The 17,893-nt window shown below is 38.4% G+C and overlaps 1 long non-coding RNA gene across 1 annotated transcript in view; it reads left to right on the forward strand.

The window, feature by feature from the left end:
- The first annotated feature begins 434 nt into the window (after positions 1 to 434).
- Positions 435 to 17,893, forward strand: part of LOC122809523 — a 120,041-nt gene continuing 102,582 nt past the window's right edge. The window contains exon 1 of the long non-coding RNA XR_006365917.1: positions 435 to 937. This is a non-coding gene — a long non-coding RNA (uncharacterized LOC122809523). The remainder of the gene's footprint in view (positions 938 to 17,893) is intronic.

Here is a 17,893-nt window from a genome sequence, read left to right on the forward strand (position 1 = left end):
GTGGCAAAGCATTAGGGACTGCATTAGGAAATAATGACAGACATTTGAGTTTTACACTTCATACCCTTTGCGGACTTCATGCTAATGCAAAGCCTGTCATTCTATAGACTTCATATGTTTGTGAGAGCAATATCTCACATTTGTCCTTTATTTACTATGGCTTTGTCCAGATTACTTGTCTGGTTGACAAGTAATGGTGTCCAAGAACACTCTTGCTATATTTAAATTGCTGTATGGCGATTATGGAATGCAGGGGGCATGTGTATACTGAAAGCACTGCTCTCAGACACATCCCCTGCATTCATGCACAGAATGGTATCCGTTTTAGAGCATGGCAGAGCGCCCTCATGAATATGCATGGCTCACTGCCGTGCTGCATGGGAACAGTCCCTCCCATGCAAGAAAAAGTTATTCTTGCACGGAAGTTTGCTGAATCCCGGGGTTAGTCTAAAACTGAGTATGAAACTCCTTTGTGGTGTTTTTTGTAGAACATTTCTTTTAGAATGAGTTAAGATATAATGGTTTAATGCATCTAAAAAATAAATACTACTTCTGAAGAGAATTCCTAATCACTTTTCTTTGTCTACTATAATAGGATATAATGTATTACGTAACATTTTCAAGTATTTTTTTTAAATTGGTTCATCTTTTAGAGGTTCTTTCTGGGCATGAATTTTCTTAATATTTCACTGAACAATGTTTGCTGTGAATTCTGTGTTACGTCCTTATTATGCTGTAACATACAGGAAGTGAAGCACATGAATCATAAATGCAAGCTTGCTAAAGTCTCAGTTCATTTTCTTCAACTAGCAAGCAAACAACTTCATCTGTGTTTACGAACCAGGGTTTTAAACGTGAAGAAACTGAGTTATATTATCCAGATTGGCTAAGAGGAAACAAGTTTGACTCAGAAGACCAGTTTTAAATTGCACTTAAGGTAAGCTCCTGCAGACATATTATTTTATACCTGTCTTATTATAAAGAGTTTGTGTGTATACATTATGGCAATAACAAAACTATGTAGCACAAGTCTGTATGACTGGTTGATGCAGTTTATCAAGGGTGTTTGTAGGAATGTCTGCTGAATAAATAAACAGACTGTGCCTGTCTTAATGTTCAACTGACAAGCAACAGAGAGAGTATCACTAAGTAACAACCTATTCTGAGTGACTCAGTTTTCCTGTGATGCAATCGTACTAGCAGTTTCCTTCAGATGTGGGAATGGTTCAGGAACCAAAGGTCTTCTTCAAATGCTGATAAAGAAATTAACATAACTATATAAGCATTTGCACTAACTGAATCAAAATGTCAGGTAGGGACTTAGTAACATGATTTACTGGGAATTGTTTTCTTGTTTCAGCAAAACGTTTCTCTTTGGCTACTTCCAAAATTTCTTTTTCTACGGAGATACAAATATAAAATGCTGTGTTGGTTTCTAGAAGGCATTTACATTTATCTACAGTAGCATTATTTTTGGTTATTTATTTGTTTATCTCTTTACAAACTGAGTAGGTATCTTTTTTCAAAAATGTCTCCGGCTACTAGGAAGTAAAAATACAATATAGTACATAAAAGCTGGATAAATGGCTAATGAAATGGTAGGATTTAGGTTTGAATTCCACCATGGTTTCTGATCAGTTTGCAATTCTGACCATGAAAGGTTATATACATCCTGTTTTCCCTCTGCTGATTTTTATCTGGGCTAAAAGCAGAACACCTTTGAAAATGAGATATAATTTCCCAACTGAATTAATGTCATTATACATAAATCTGTCACAGCAAATATATTTCATTGTGTGTGTGCATTCATGCATGTGTGTGTGTGTGTGTGTGTGTGTGTGTGTGCATGCTTGTGCATGTGTAGTATGTGTGTGTGTTTGTATGTGCTTGTATATATGTGTGGATTTTTTTATTTTTAATTTTTTTACTAGAACATTGACTCTATTGTTCTATTTTAGCACACCTGAAGAAATTAAAATACATAGCATTAAATATGAGTACTGTCTTTGCATGTAATAACTCTGATGGTGGGAGGGTGGGCTAATGGTTAAGGTGTTTGCTTTACAAACACAAGGTGCAGGGTTTGAGTCTCACAAGGGATAATTGGTTAGGCTTACAATGGCTCGCAAGAGCAGTTAGCTTAGTATAAACCTATTATTTGTGATAGCATCACATAGACTTTTACAATGAAAGTGGATATGACAGATAAATATAGTCAGTTCATTGTAATTATCTATATAATATTGTTGCTTTTGCCTCTTCACATATCACACATACCTCATAACTTTACACCACCACCTTTCTGCCCCAGTATGAGCAATTTAGGTAACTACTGCATTATTTTTTCATTGGTTATTTTAAACTGAATTGTCACCACCTTTCTGCCCCAGTATGAGCACTTTAGGCAAGTACTGCATTATTTTCATTGGTTATTTCAAACTGAATTGTTAATTATTATTAGGGAATGTCATTATATGATGCGGAATAATTAATCTGTCTATCAATATGTCTGTAAATAACTTTCTAAAGGCTCCCTGTTGAAATGTTGGTACTTGTAAAACTGAATGCCAAAAAGCTGAAAAAAGACAGAAACCCAGAGAAGATAGAATCTTGAAAATCACTTTTCTCCTTAAAACTTCTTTTTGCAACCCCACACCCCCGAACTTATATACTAACTCTGAGAACGTCATAACTCAGAGAAAAGGGAATATGGCATCTCGGACTTAGTATATGTAAATCTGTTCTTTCAACCATTCACTCTCTGCATTTTGGGAATCACTGTAGGAGGTCCTGACATTTAAAAAAGTTACCCTTTCAAACACATACTCTGTCTTTCTATTACAACAGGGACATTGGGGCTGTGGAGTATAAGCTGTCATTAAACATGGGAATAAATTCAAAAATTAGATTTTTTAAGTTATGTGTAATTACATTTTATGCGGAATCAGGTCTTCTGTCTGCCTGTCTATCTATCTATTTACTTAATTTACAGAAAAAAAGAAATGTTCCAATAGAGTTATTTTCTTACAATAGATAAAACTAAATGCAAAATGCAAGACATAAAGATAAGAAATAACAGCATGCAGCTTATAAAAAAACAATACTAGAAATACTTAGAAAGAAGACAATACTGTTATAGTCTAACAGCTGTGAACCTTAAGGAGCACGACAAAGCACATATCAAATAATTAATGCTGTAACTAGAGTGTTAGGATGCATTAAGTAATTATCTCACTGCAGCTGTATTCGACATTTACATCTAGCATAGGTTTTAAGGCACCAAGAATAGACTGTTAACACCTCAGTTTATAACGATCGATCATTGTGACATCACTGTGACTAACCATAATCAGTACAATTAATAGAACCATAGGGCATAAGCAAGACAAAGCACATCCGACTGTCACACAATTTTAACAGTTGTCATATATAATAGCAAAATAACTTTTACTAACCAAATTTCTTGATTTTGAGATTTCATCAGAAATCTCCGAAAACACAACTCCATGAACCAACTCACCAAGGACAGAAAAAACACATGGAACAACTGGAGAAACGGTCACCATTCACTTTTTTGTGTTCCTAGTACTTCAGCATCAAACCTTCCATGGAATAATCATACACAAGAATGGTTACTTTATATACATTTCACTACATTCATTATTCAATTCAATTATACACTAATTGATCAATTAACCAGCGAATCAAGGAAACTAAAATCTAAAGTGCATCCTGAGCAAAAATGTACTTCAGAAACATTTAAAGTGCATTAAAACATATAAAGCGCAACCCCTTACATTCCTATTGCATTTAACATTATAATTTAAGAAGTTCATACAAAAGCACTTGTGCATCTGTAGATTAACAAATACTAAAACATTTTGCCCTACAATATTAATTAATCAGTGAGTCAAGAAAATTTAAATCTAAAATGCATCCTGAGCAGTTAAAGTGCTTCAGAAACATTTAAAGTGCATCAGAAAACTTTTAAAATGCAACCCCTTAGATTCATATTGCATTTAACTTAATAGTTTAAGAAATTCATGTCAATGCACCTATATATCTTTAGATTAACAAATGCTTAAATATTTAAATATTTTACCCTATACATATAAATCATTCATCCTATATGTCTGTGCATTTATAAAATAATGCATACTGAAACATTTCATCCTAGACATATAAATCTAACTCCATATTAAGCCCATAAGGCCTTCCAACATTAATTTATCTACTTTCCATCCTTAACAAAATGCGCCCATATTCCATGCCTTGTACTGCATAAGGTTTGTTTAAAACAGAAAAAAATAAACTGCTATTGTTACCATTGTGCACAGCGTGGAAATGCTGGGCCACAGGATAATTAAGCCTAACATGCCTCACATCCCCCAAATGCTCCATAATTCTTCTTTTCACCATTCTTCTGGTTTGGCCTATATGCCACTTTACAGGTAGACAATCGCATCCAATGGCATAACCAACCCCACTGGTACTGCAATTGTAAGATCCCAGGGAAATGAACTTATTTCCATTAATCAAAGTACCTGAAATGTTCTTGACTTTATCACACACCTTGCACCTTCCACATCTAAAGGTGCCTACTGTGTTAGAACCAGTTTCCATCCTACTTACCCTACTATTCAATAATTCCTTCAGGTTGTGAAATCTACTATGAGAAAAAACAACCCTGCCCTTGAAAATGTTGCCCACTTTCTCATCCTGCTGTATAATAGGCAAAAACCTGTACACTAACATCTTCAATGTAGCTGAAAAAGGGGAAAATTTATTAACAAAAAATATATCATCCTTGCCCACTTTATAATAATCTCCACCCCCATGATGTGTTGCATGGTTCCATGCTCTCCAACCAGCAATTTGCTTTCTCACTTTTTCCTCAGCACTATTTAACACCTGACTAGAATACCCTCTCTTTGCCAACTTGCATTTGACAATGTTAAATTCCCCATCCAATGTGGTTCTGTCATGAATATGGTCAGTAATGCACTTGAATTCTCCATAAGGGAGAGAATCAAGTAAATATTTTGGATGCACGCTGTCTGCACTCAAAAAGTTATTAGCCGCTGTTTCCTTATAAAATAAGCTGAGGCGATTAGTTAGCACGCTGGACCTCACTTACTATTACAGCTGTTGGGGCCAGTTTAGCAGTCGTGTTGACGGTTAACCTGATTTATGCTGGGGTGCCTAGTCCAGTCCGGCGTAAAGCATTGGGATTTTGTCAACAAAGCTTGACTACATTGTCATGGTGGTGATTTGAGGTGATTGCAGAGGAGTTGAGAGAATATAAAAGTTTAAAGTGGTTGTGATGTGTTCCCATTCGTAAGTGGATTGGGTTAAAAATCTTTGTTGTTCAGGAAAGTAAGTCGACATGGAAGCATCCAAAAAGGAGTGCTAGGAACATATGGAAAAAAGTCAAAATCACTAATATTGTGCATGGGACAGTAGTGTATGTTGTACTGACAATTCATTTCACTTACTGGACCAAAATAAACACTTTATGGAAAAATATCACTTGTAAAATGGATTAAAACTTTAAGGTGTCCATATGGTATCTTCATTTGTGGAATGTTTATGGGGCATATGTACAGTGACTAATAAGAATTTATGGACAAACTGTGTTTGGACCTGTGAGATCATATGATCGATGGATGAAGAAGTGAAGGCTAATGTCTGGATGTTTTTTGGTGTGCATATATATTTTTGTCATTTGGAGCCTCACATCCACGAAGATTAAGGGAATTAAAGTTTTGTATTGATGGACACAAATTCAATTTTTTCTAAATGTATGCAGGTCTGTTTTGTTTAACATGATATTTTTGTAAGCAATATTGGTCTACTACAATAGTACAGACTCACTGATTTTTGCTAAATGATTATATGGTAATTTATGGCCCCATTGGATAATATGTAGGGGCTTATTCGCATGAGAACTTCTTTCAAGATAATTGATATTTTAGGTATACAATTTTGTTCTAATTACCCAATGGACAGCATTTTTTGGAATTAGTGCTTATCAAACCATATAAGAAGGGTGTATTCAAATTCATTCCTTTATATAGACATTTATGTAGTTTTGGCTATTTGTGAATTTTCAGGCCTGCTGGTTCATGATATTCAAACTGATATTAATAAGTGACATGAGATATTTATATTTGACTTATTTATGGTTATTAATGTATTATATTGAACTTATACACAATGATGATATTATACACAGTTATTCACACTGAAGATATTATACACTGTTATGCACATTGAAGATGATGTCACTTCTTTTTCTCTCTTCTCTGCTATTTACACTGACATACCTCACATCTTATCACACTCCTCTGCAATCCTCCCCTTGCCCTCCACTTGGAACCTACATTCCTCCCAAGTTCTATCCAGCTCCCACCTTACTCTTCTATGCCCACACTCAATACACTCTACCACACTACTTATTTTTCAAAACAAAATTACTCCCCTCACCAAAACAAATCCCAAAGTTAAAATCTAAATTTCTGTATCCTCTCCCCAACCTAACTTTTTTCTTTCTATCCTGACATCACTACTCCTTTCAGGTGATACACACCCCAATCCTGGTCCTAACAACCAACTCTCATCTTCCAACTCCTCCACTCCATCTACTATCTCTACTACTTCCTCCCCTCTTGCCTCTATCACTCCCTCTCTTACTACTACCTCCCCATCTATTTTCACTTCCCAAAGATTAAATTTCCTCTCTCTTAACATTCAGAGCATCTCCAACAAAGTGTCTGAACTCCACACACTCATACAAGACTATAACCCCCACATCATAACTCTCTCTGAAACTTGGCTAAAATCCAACATCCACAACTCAGAGATCTGCCCTCCAGGTTTCAACATCTACAGACTGGATAGATCTACCAAAAGGGGAGGCGGTGTCGCTATTCTCTATTCTGACTCTCTCGATATCTTACCACTCACCATTTCCCCTCCTTCCTTCCACCCTGCAGAGCTACTCATAGTAATCTGCCATCTCACACCTACCAAAAACTAGCCTTAGCCTCAATCTATATCCCACCAGGGAATAACATTACCATCCCTGAAGACATTGGTATTTTCATCACATCCCCTTTGAAACTATCATTCTTGGGGATGTAAATATAGACTGGAACTCAGTTAATTCTACTACACCTTCTCATAGTCTCATTCTACATGGTTTTACTCAACTTGCCTCCTCTCCCACCCACCTTGGCAAAAAACACTCCATTTCTATCCTTGACTGGATTCTCGTAAATTCTCCAAATTGGTACCACCAGCCAGGTACACTACCTGACTCCATCAGTGACCACCTGCCTATCTACATTACTAGATACTCACCCAACCTCACTAATACTCACCTCATAGAATATATCCGTAACCTAAGAAAATTCAATATCAGCTCCTTCGTTGGAATCCTTTCCAAAATTAACTGGTCCTGCCTATACTCTCACCTTTAAATGATGCAGTCAGCTACTTCAACCAGACATTCCTAAACATACTCAGCTCTCTTGCCTCCATCAGGAAAATAAAAGTCAAAGCTAAACATGCCCCCTGGCTATCCAAAGAAACCTTCCACCTTATGCATAAAAGAGATGCCACTTGGAAACAACATCAGAAAAGCAAATCTCCTGCCCTCCTACAATCGTACAGGGAACTTAGAAACTTTACAAAAAAAAAAAGAGTCAACCAGGGCAAAAGAAAATTTCACTTCTCTGACCAATCTCTGCACACTTCTAACCCCCAGAAGTTCTGGACAACCATAAAAACTCTTCTCAAACCTGGCACACCCACAACTCCCAACCCTTTCCCCAATCAATCATCCTAGGATACAGCCATCCATTTAAATCACTACTTCATTGATACCATTTCTAAACTAGTACCTAACACCACCAACAACCCCAACCTTACCTCTAATTCCACTTCCAGTTCTACTACTTCCACTACCAAGCCCACACCTTTTTCACATCCCCAGTCTGATTCCACTAACCTTTCAGACCCCTTCATGCTCAAACCTGTCTCTGTTAGTTATATTAAAACTCTCCCCAGTAAACTCAAACCTTGTTCTCCTGTCCCTGATAACCTACCTCCCCAATTCCTTAAACTTGCTGCTAACTCTATTGCCCTTCCTATCACCATTCTAATCAACGGTTCTATCCAAGAATCCACTGTCCCCTCTATTTAGAAGCAATACTACACTATTCCACTACATAAAGGAGGTAACTCCACAGAACCATCTAACTTCTGTCCCATTGCTATTCTTTCTCCCCTCTTCAAAATTCTCGAAAAGTGTATCTATTCTCAACTACTTTCTCACCTTACTCAAAACAATCTTTTAACCACCACCCAGCATGGGTTCAGACCCAAACACAGTACTAACACTGCACTCTTTTCCTTCTCACATACAGTAGCTGAGGCCAGAAACAATAACACATTCGTGTCCTGCCTTTTCTTAGATCTCTCAAAGGCTTTTGATACTGTCTCTCACAACCATCTACTTCATAAATTTTCTCAGCTGAAAATGTACATCCCCACTCTTAATTAGTTCTCAAGTTACCTGTCCAATCGCCTACAAGCAGTTAAATGGCTAAATGCCTTCTCTCCCTTTCTGGCAGTTCAAACTGGTGTTCCTCAAGGCTCAATTCTCTGTCCCCTCCTTTTCAGTCTCTTCACCAATGACCTACACACTGCTTGTAACCTCTCCTCTATCATTCACTATGCAGATGATTCAACTCTGATCTCCGTTTCTAACTCTATTAACAATCTCCACCATTCCACCCAAACTTCATTTCATTCTGTTGAGAAGTGGCTCACCAACAATCAACTCATCCTGAACCCCTCTAAAACTAAGCTCTTATAAAACACTAGCCTAACACAAATCCAGCTTTCTCTTATCCTCTCTAAATGGCACCATCATAAGACCAAACTCACACATTAAACTCCTGGGTGTCATCATAGATGACCAGCTCAAACTAGACCTCCACATACTTCATTACATAAAGAAAACACACCAAAACTGGGCCTGCTTTACAGAAATAGCAAATTCCTGACCCCCAACTCAAAACTTCTGCTAGCCCAAGTCTATCTCCTCCCTGCCCTCCTCTATGGCTCCCCTCTATTTTCTAATCTACAAAATAACCTGCTGGCAAAGCTTGACCAAACCTACAACAAAATTGCTAGATTTGTCACCAGCAGCTCCTATAAATCCCATCACTGCACAGCACTCACAAAACTACATTGGCTTGAACTCCCACACCTTCTGGCCAAAAGTCATCTATTCCAAGCTTTTACAATTCTTAATTCTATCTCTGACTGTCCATCTCTGTCCAACCTGATCTTCTGGTATACCCATCCCCGTTCCCTGCGGAGCTCCGATAAACACTTACTACAAGTCTATAGACTCAATAAGAACATAGGTAAAATACTCTATAAACACTCCATTTCCCTTATCTGGAACAATCTTCCACTCCAAATCAGAAGCCATACCTCCCTTTCTAACTTCAAACATGACCTAATACTGTATCTCCATAACAACCCTATATGTACCTGCAACCACCCTACTTAACCCCTCCCTCTCCCTATTCACACTTTACCACTAAGTCTGATCTATAAGACCTTTTCTATTTCTATAACTTACTATATCTATATGCTCTCGCTTTTACACCCTCCCTTTAGATCACTACATCCCTCATCTACTACTGTCTTCTTCTGTACCATCTCTTCCTCTGATTTGAGGTCCCTTGTACATACACATTTCTCTTTTTTTCTCCTGCACTAGTTTCTTCCTCAGATCTGAGGCCCCCTGCACTTACACAATTTCTCCTTCTTGCCTCTAATCTAATAATGCCATATTATTTTCAAATGATTACCTGTAACCTTAATTCCCTTACTGCAGTCCTTTTGATTTATTATCATTGTATTTCCTTTTACACCTTTATTATATTTTTGTATATAACTATGTTTAATTCCATTGCGTGCATTTTTTTTCCTTATCCATTGTATTCATGACATTGTTTTGCTCTGCATTATTGTAAATTTGTCTCTACTTGTATGTCTGTTTGGGGCTTTTCCCCTCGGGTCTCCACTGAAAAAGAGTAAATTCTTACCCAGCTGGACCAACCCGGTTAACAAATGTAAAATAAATACAATAAATAATAATGAATGTAGTGAAATGTATATAAGGTACACCATTCTTGTGTATGATTATTCCCTGGAAGGCTTGATGCCGAAGTACTAGGAACACAGTAAAAGTGGTTGGTGACCGTTTCTCCAGTTGTTCAGTGTGTTTTTTCTATTTCATCAGAAATGTCACTGCTAATTGTGTATTATTTTCTACATCAAAATTCTTTGAGCAGAAAACTCTAGTACAGATATGACATCATGCTTTAAAGGTGACTCATTTATGCATTTCTACTTTGGGGTGACCTACAGCACTGCCATATTGAGATGCTTGCTTAAACGTTTGTACTGAGTACATGGTAACAGTTTTGATTTGCATGTGTTACAACATGTCATATTTCAGTGCTAAAGTCAGTGATCTAAGCAATATGCCTCTCATTCTGACTCTGTCTTAAAATAGTACCATAACAAAAGGATTCTATTCATTTGTCAGCTTTATGTTTTAATAGAGGGGTAGTATTTCTGAATTCTCGTTTAATTTTAACCATCTTCCATTCTGTTGACCTGTGACAACTACTTTTAATTAGCTATTTATTTAAAAACAAAGTATATATGTAATGGTATAAAAGGAAATCGGAGCATATCCAGCCTAGGCAAACTGGATTTTCCTGTCAGTACCCTGCTGTCTAAAAGTTTCACCTGAAAATTAAATGTGTACTGCATTTGACCACCCTATTTATTTTTTTTTTCATGAAACAACTTATATCTATGAGCTATCAAAGAGAAGAAAAAACATGATTCTCTTCCATGTTTTCCTCTTTTATTCATATTCCATAAAATACATATGTTCTTCTTCTTCTTTCAGCTTTTTCCCGGTTAGGGGTTGCCACAGCGGATCACCTGTCTGCTCATGATTGGCAGTGGAGTTTTATGGTGTTGAGTTGCCAGCCCAGTGCCCAACCTTCCACAGGAGGCACACACACACTCACACCTAGGGACAATTTAGAGTGTCCATTCCACCTTCAGCATGTCTTTGAGATGTGGGAGGAAACTGGATTACCTGGAGGAAACCCACACGACCACAGGGAGGACATGCAGACTCCACACAGAAGGCACCCCAGCTGAGGATTGAACCAGAGAACCTCTTGCTGTGAGGTGGCAACGCTAACCGCTGCACCACCGTGGCCACCCCATTCCATAAAATACATATAATGCTATAAAATGTTTCATTAAAATGAAGGACAGAAGAAAAAATAGAAGGAAAAGAAAGCTATAAACACAAAAATCCAATGGAGTATCAACCTTTAAGTCACTTGTATTAACTTTCCCAATGACAATGTATGTCTTCAGCGTATGGCATCCACCATGTAGTAACCGGAAACTCCAGTAAGGAAGAAGATTTTCAACAATCTGATATAATTTGCTAAGTAACCATCGTTGCAATATATATCTTATTCTTTATTTAACTTGGGAATATAGCATATCCAACAAATATACCTCTGGAGAGAGTGGAACCTTTGAACATATTAAAGTTTACACAATTTCATGTGCTCTACTCGAATACTGCATAATTTGGGAACATGACAACCAACAACTGATATAAATCAGCTGGTTCATATTGGCAGTGTCATTGCCTCGGGTTAGTTATAGAATGCATTAAATATAATCAGTATGAGGAAAAATGAATACCATACATTACCTAATATTGTATAAACCTGTTTCTCACTGATTTATATAATATATTAATCATTCTCATGTTGTCCAGCCATGTTCAAAAAAGGATGTTTGCAAAGAAGTTTCCCATTTCAATTTCTCTGAGTAAATTTTATTCTTGATGTTGCCCCGTTGAATTTGATAAATCAATTCAATTATTTTTTTCTTATTAATAATTTCTGTTTCTTGGCATCCTTAGTTTATCTTTGTATAAATGTTTCATGTTTTATGAGTTAGATATCAAAGGATGCAGGAGTGCTGGAAGCTGCTGAAGAATGGGAAGAGGGAGGCTGGCAGGCAAAAGGGCCAGTTAGTAATCTAAAAGGGCAGATTTTTAGCTGTCTACTGCCATAGCACTATGTCACGGGTCTATATCAAAACTGCAAAACCTCACATACACGAATACAGAAACGTTGACACATATTAAGCGAACCGCGAAAACACCGAATGTCCTGAACCGTGAAATTCAAAATGTCGAATCGGCATAGTTGGCCAACCCCACCGCCCGCTACATACTACCTACCCAAATAAAATAAATAATCCACATACATACACTTAACAAAACCCTACTTCTAACCCTAAACTAAAGCTCACATATAGTACTATGTATGCACTTACCTTGGCCTGCACCCTAACCCTAAGGTCCGTAACTGTTGCACAACTACATTAAGGAGCTATACCCAAACAAAATAAATAATCCACATGCATACACTTAACAAAACCCTACTTCTAACCCTAAACTAAAGCTTACATATATTACTATGTATGCACTTACCTTAACCCGCACCCTCACCCTAAGGTCCATAACTATTGCACGCTTACCTTAAGGAGCTATACTGGAGAAGGGCCAACTATGACAATTCAACATTTTGAATTTCACACTTCAGGACGTTTGGTGTTTTCGCGGTTTGCTCAATATGTGTCAATGTTTCCGTATTCGCGCAATTGCGGTTTCGTGGTTGTAATAGATAACCCTATGTCACATATATACATACATATGTAACTATGATAGAAGATGAGTATAGTGAAAATGTGAATAAACATTTGGAATGACTGCACAGAAATTTTATAGAAAGCTATAAATTAAATTAATGTTCCACGTATATGGTGTATGATCCAGTAGTCACACACTCAACATTTAGGGGGAAAAAGTGCATTAATGCTATAACACACGTGCTGCTGCCAGTGGTGGGAAGGTGTTAAACACTTCATTCAGGCTGTTAAACACTTCAGTCAGACTTTAGAAAAAAGTTTGACTGATGTGTTTAACAGCTTCCCACTGCTTGTTTGTGGTGAATATAGATGACTATGATCATTTTTTCCCACTTATCTTACAATCACATATCAGAAGTGAACATGGGTAGCTAACTTTGGGGGTAGAGTAAGGATGCATATTGTGAATATAAATCTAAGATCAGTCATTTAAAATATGTTACTGTAGTCTGTTTGTCAGATGGATATACAGATGGTAGCTGTCTTTTGAGAATGGGGGTGAAGAGGCAAACTGTACAATTTGTGAAAGCAGCAACTTGAAATATATGACTGATGCTACCTGTTCATTCACTTTCATCCCGATCTAACATCAGAGGAATACACAAAGAAAGTAGCTATCTTTTTGTTTTTCTTTTGATGGGGAGACAGAGACTGTTCTAAGATATGATTCGTGTAGCCTTACAAGCATTTATAGTCTCAGTTTACTGGGAACTACTTTTTGTCAGCTTTGATCACTAAGCCTTGGACACTACTTATTTTTGTCACTGAAAGAAAAAAATAGGACTGGGTATTTCTTTTAGTTAGCTATGATTTTTGTCCAAACTATAACTGTAACAAAAAGCTGGGGCGAAGCTGTAAAATGTACATCACAGCATCTAGAACCCCATGACGTCTGAGGTTTATTAGCCTCCAGACTATCAGCTTAATTCTATTACTTCCTCCAGAGTTATTACGCTGCAGTCTTTGCCATTTAGTGGTGAAAGGATGCAGGAAGAAAACGAAGAGTAAGAATGAATGTCTTTATTCACCCACAATTTTTGTTCAGCTTATCTTTGGCTCAAGAGATCTGAAAATAAAGAAGGCTCTAAAGTACAAATCAGAGCATATAGAATCCAGTGGATTCTGGGGAGCCGTGACCTAAGCTTAATTTGATTATTTCTTCCTCATTTATTATAGTGTAGTATTGGCCAGTTAGGATAGCAGAGCTTTGGCCGTCTAACATCTACCTGAAATCAGCTGGACGTATAAGTGAATTTAAGTAAAGTTTTATCTGCTCTTTTGCATATAGTACTGTAATTTATTTATTTGTGTTTTTCACTGAATATTGACTCAGCTGAAGTTGTGGCTATCTCTCTATAGTTAGTTCCTCACCCATCCTCCCTGTTCTTGTTTTGGTGTTAATGTTGGTGGCTTTGAAATTGCCTGCCCTTCTTGTAAATTTGTGTTTGGATACTCCTTCTGGGCCCATCTCATTTGTTCACTCAACTGAGTGCAGTGAGATCATATTCTGATTTCAGGCATTGCTACTGTGTACAAAGAGAGCATTTGGGAAGGACCACCCCTGTAGCCTCTTAATCCTGCTCTGTTCCCTCCCTCAAAAAAAAAAAAAAAACAAATATATATATATATATATATATATATATATATATATATATATATATATATACATATATTATTCAGCTGTCTTAGTTGCTCTTCTGTTTAGTCGCTCTTACTCTGCACTTATTACTGCTTCTTAGTAGCCTTCTAATTTACTGCCTTCTGCACTTGTTTTTTAATCATTTGTTAATTTAATTGCATTTATTTGAACTGTATTTGCCATAGTGTTGTTACACACTTGGGTGTGGTGGCCTGCACTACAATTTGAATAGTATTTACTGCTGTTTTAGCTGCTTTTCTTTAACAAACAAAAAAAAAAAAAAATTCTAAGCTTGTTTCTTGCCTTGCTGTAACTAGTCAAGTCCAGATACAGACTTGCTGTATCCAGGACTGTTGGTAAGCTTCTGAGCTCCCCAAGCCTTTCTGTGTTGGAGGGAAGCCTTCTAGCTTATCAGTGGGAGCAGTAAGCACTAGGTAGCCTATCTACCATGGGACGAGTGGGTTTTGGCCCTGAAATTGTAGTTCATTGGCCATTTGGGCAGTTTTTCCATTTCTTTCTACTTTCTGGTTAAAAGCCCGTTTTGCATTTGGTCCCTGCCTTTCGTATAACTAGAGTAGTCCAGGTACAGATTTGCTGTATCCAGGACTGTTGGTAAGCTTCTGAGCCCCCGCCCCAAGCCCTTCTGTATTGGAGAGAAACCTTCTAGCTTATCAGTGGGAGTGGTAAGCACTAGGTAACCTATCTACCACAGGAGGAGTGGTTTCTGGCCCAGAAATTATAGTTTATTGGCCGTTTGGGAAGCTTTTCCATCTCTTTCAACCTTTTGATTTAAAAGTCTATGTTTGCACTTGTTTCCTGCCTTTCATGTTACTAGTCTAGTTCAGGTACAGATTTGCTGTATCCAAGAGTCTTTGTAAGCTTCTGAGCCCCCCAAGCCTTTCCATGTTGGAGGGAAGCCTACTAGCTTATCAGTGGGAGTGGTAAGCATCAGGTAACCTATCTGCCATGAGAGGAGTGGTCCCTGGCCCAGAAATTGGTAGCTATTGGCTGTTTGAGCAGTTTTTTTCCATATCTTTCAACTTTCTGGTTTGAAAGCCGCACTTGTGCCTGTTTCCTGCCTTTCCTATAACTAGCCTAGTCCGGTTACAGAGTTGCTGTATCCAGGATTGTTAGTAAGCTTCTGAGCCCCCCAAGCCTTTCTGTGTTGGAGGGAAGCCTTCTAGCTTATCAGTGGGACTGGTAAGCACTAGGTAGCCTATCCTCCATGGAAAGAGTGAGTTTTGACCCAGAAATTGTAGTTTATTTGGCCTTTTGGGCAGTTTTTCATCTCTTTCAACTTGCTGGCTTAAAAGTCTATGTTTGTACTTGTTCCCCGCCTTTCCTGTAACTAGTCTAGTCCAGGTACAGATTTGCTGTATCCAGGACTCTTTGTAAGCTTCTGAGCTCCCCAAGCTTTTCTGTGTTGGAGGGAAGCATTCTAGCTTACCAGTGGGAGTGGTAAGCATTAGGTAGCCTATCTTCCACAAGAGGAGTGGTTCCTGACCCAGAAATTGTAGCTATTGGCCATTTGGGCAGTTTTTTCCCATCTCATTCAACATTCTGGTTTAAAAGCTGCACTTGCGCTTGTTTCCCACCTTTCCTGTCACTAGCCCAGTCCAGATACAGAGTTGCTGTATCCAGGAATGTTGGTAAGCTTTTGAGCCCCGCAAGCCTTTCTGTGTTGGAAGAAAGCCTTCTAGCTTATCAGTGGGAGTGGTAAGCACTAGGTAGCCTGTCTACCATGAGAGGAGAGGTTCTTGGCCCAGAAATTGTGTTTACTGACCATTTGGACAGTTTGTCCGTCTCTTTCAACTTTCTGGTTTAAAACCACATCTGCACTTGTTTCCCATCTTTCCTGTAACTAACCAACTGGGTAGCACTAGAAAGCCTTAAACTGATAGAATGCTTCTAGCTTAGAACAGAGACTTTGGAGTGATTCATAGGTTCATAGGTTCATAGGTAGGTACTAGGCTATTGGCCCTAGGGCCCATACAAGCCTAGCCAAAAAATGTACCCTGGCTTTCGCCACCAAAGAAAATTATTTTCCTGTGCCCCTGTTGAGCAGAGCAACAGAAGTGATCCCCGGGGTGACTTTCCCATTTCCCATCCAATCATCAAGATTTTTCTTGAAGAGTGCTAATGAGGAGCTCTGTTTGACATAGATAGGCAGTCTGTTCCAGAGTATGGGAAGTCTCTGGGACAGGAATCTATCCCTCCAGCATGTTCTGTTTATTGTGGCGACAAGGTTAAGGTCCCTAGAGCATGTAGCTGAGAGGAATTGGGATTTCTTTAAGTGGAGCATGTCCAACAGCTCTGGGTTTGACATAGCTTTGTATGTTAGGCAGAGATTGCCCCTGAGTAGGCGATATGCGATGGAGTAAAGCTGTAGTTTTTTTAAACGGTCTGCATAGGGCATCTGTTTGAGGCCAGAAATCCTCTTTGTGAGGTATTTCTGTGGTCTTTCCAGTTGTTGTAGATGTCTTGTGAGGTACATACCAAAAGGGGCGTTGTAGTCTATAATGGGTCTAATGAGTGATGAGTAGAGGGGAACAATGACCTCTTTTTTTTGGATGTGAATCCTTTTGTGATGAGATGAGTCACGTAGAAGGATTTCCTGACCACTGTGGTGATGTGATTATCAAAGGAGAGACTACTGTCCACCTGTGTCCCAAGGTCTCTTATCACATTTTTGGCATTAAGTAGACTACCAGCTATGTGGTAGTTCATGGGTACAGAGTTTTTACCAAAGGGGATGACAATACACTTTTTGGCATTGAGCTTCAGGCCATGGCTTTGACACCAGGTATCTGTCTCAGTGAGGCCCTTTTGTAGTTTGTCCACATCATTAGGAGTTTCAATTATGGCTCCTAGTTTGCAGTCATCTGCAAACTTTGTTAGCCGAAGACCTTCTGTGTTGGCCTGCACTTGAGAGAAGTAGATACCAAACAGGAGAGGACCCAGGACTGAACCCTGTGGTACTCCACTTGTCACTGGTCTGATGTCGGATTTGGAATCCGCTACTTTCACAGTGTGGGTTCTGTCCATGAGCCAGTTGGCAACCCATCTTGTGACATAGGGATTTATACCTAATTTAGTGAGCTTATCTATAATTCCAGAGTGGGGGATGGTGTTGAAAGCCTTGGCGAGATCTAGATAAGCTGTGTGAACCATTTTACCCTCATCTATGGCTTTGGTGACTGCTTCAAAGAAGTCAATCAGGTTTAGGAGACATGATCTGCCTTTTACAAATCCAAACTGAGTAGGGTCCAGAGTTTGGAGATTACCAATGTCTTTGTTTATGAGTTCCATGATGATACGTTCCATGGCCTTGCAGACCAGGCTCGTTAGGCTAATGTGGTGGTAGTTCCCGGGGTCCATCGTGGCTTCCCCTTTGTGGAGTGGGATAAC

Source organism: Protopterus annectens, chromosome 8.part0, assembly GCF_019279795.1.
Source record: "Protopterus annectens isolate FY-2018-M chromosome 8.part0, PAN1.0, whole genome shotgun sequence".
In the NCBI taxonomy this organism is placed as follows: Eukaryota; Metazoa; Chordata; order Ceratodontiformes; family Protopteridae; genus Protopterus; species Protopterus annectens.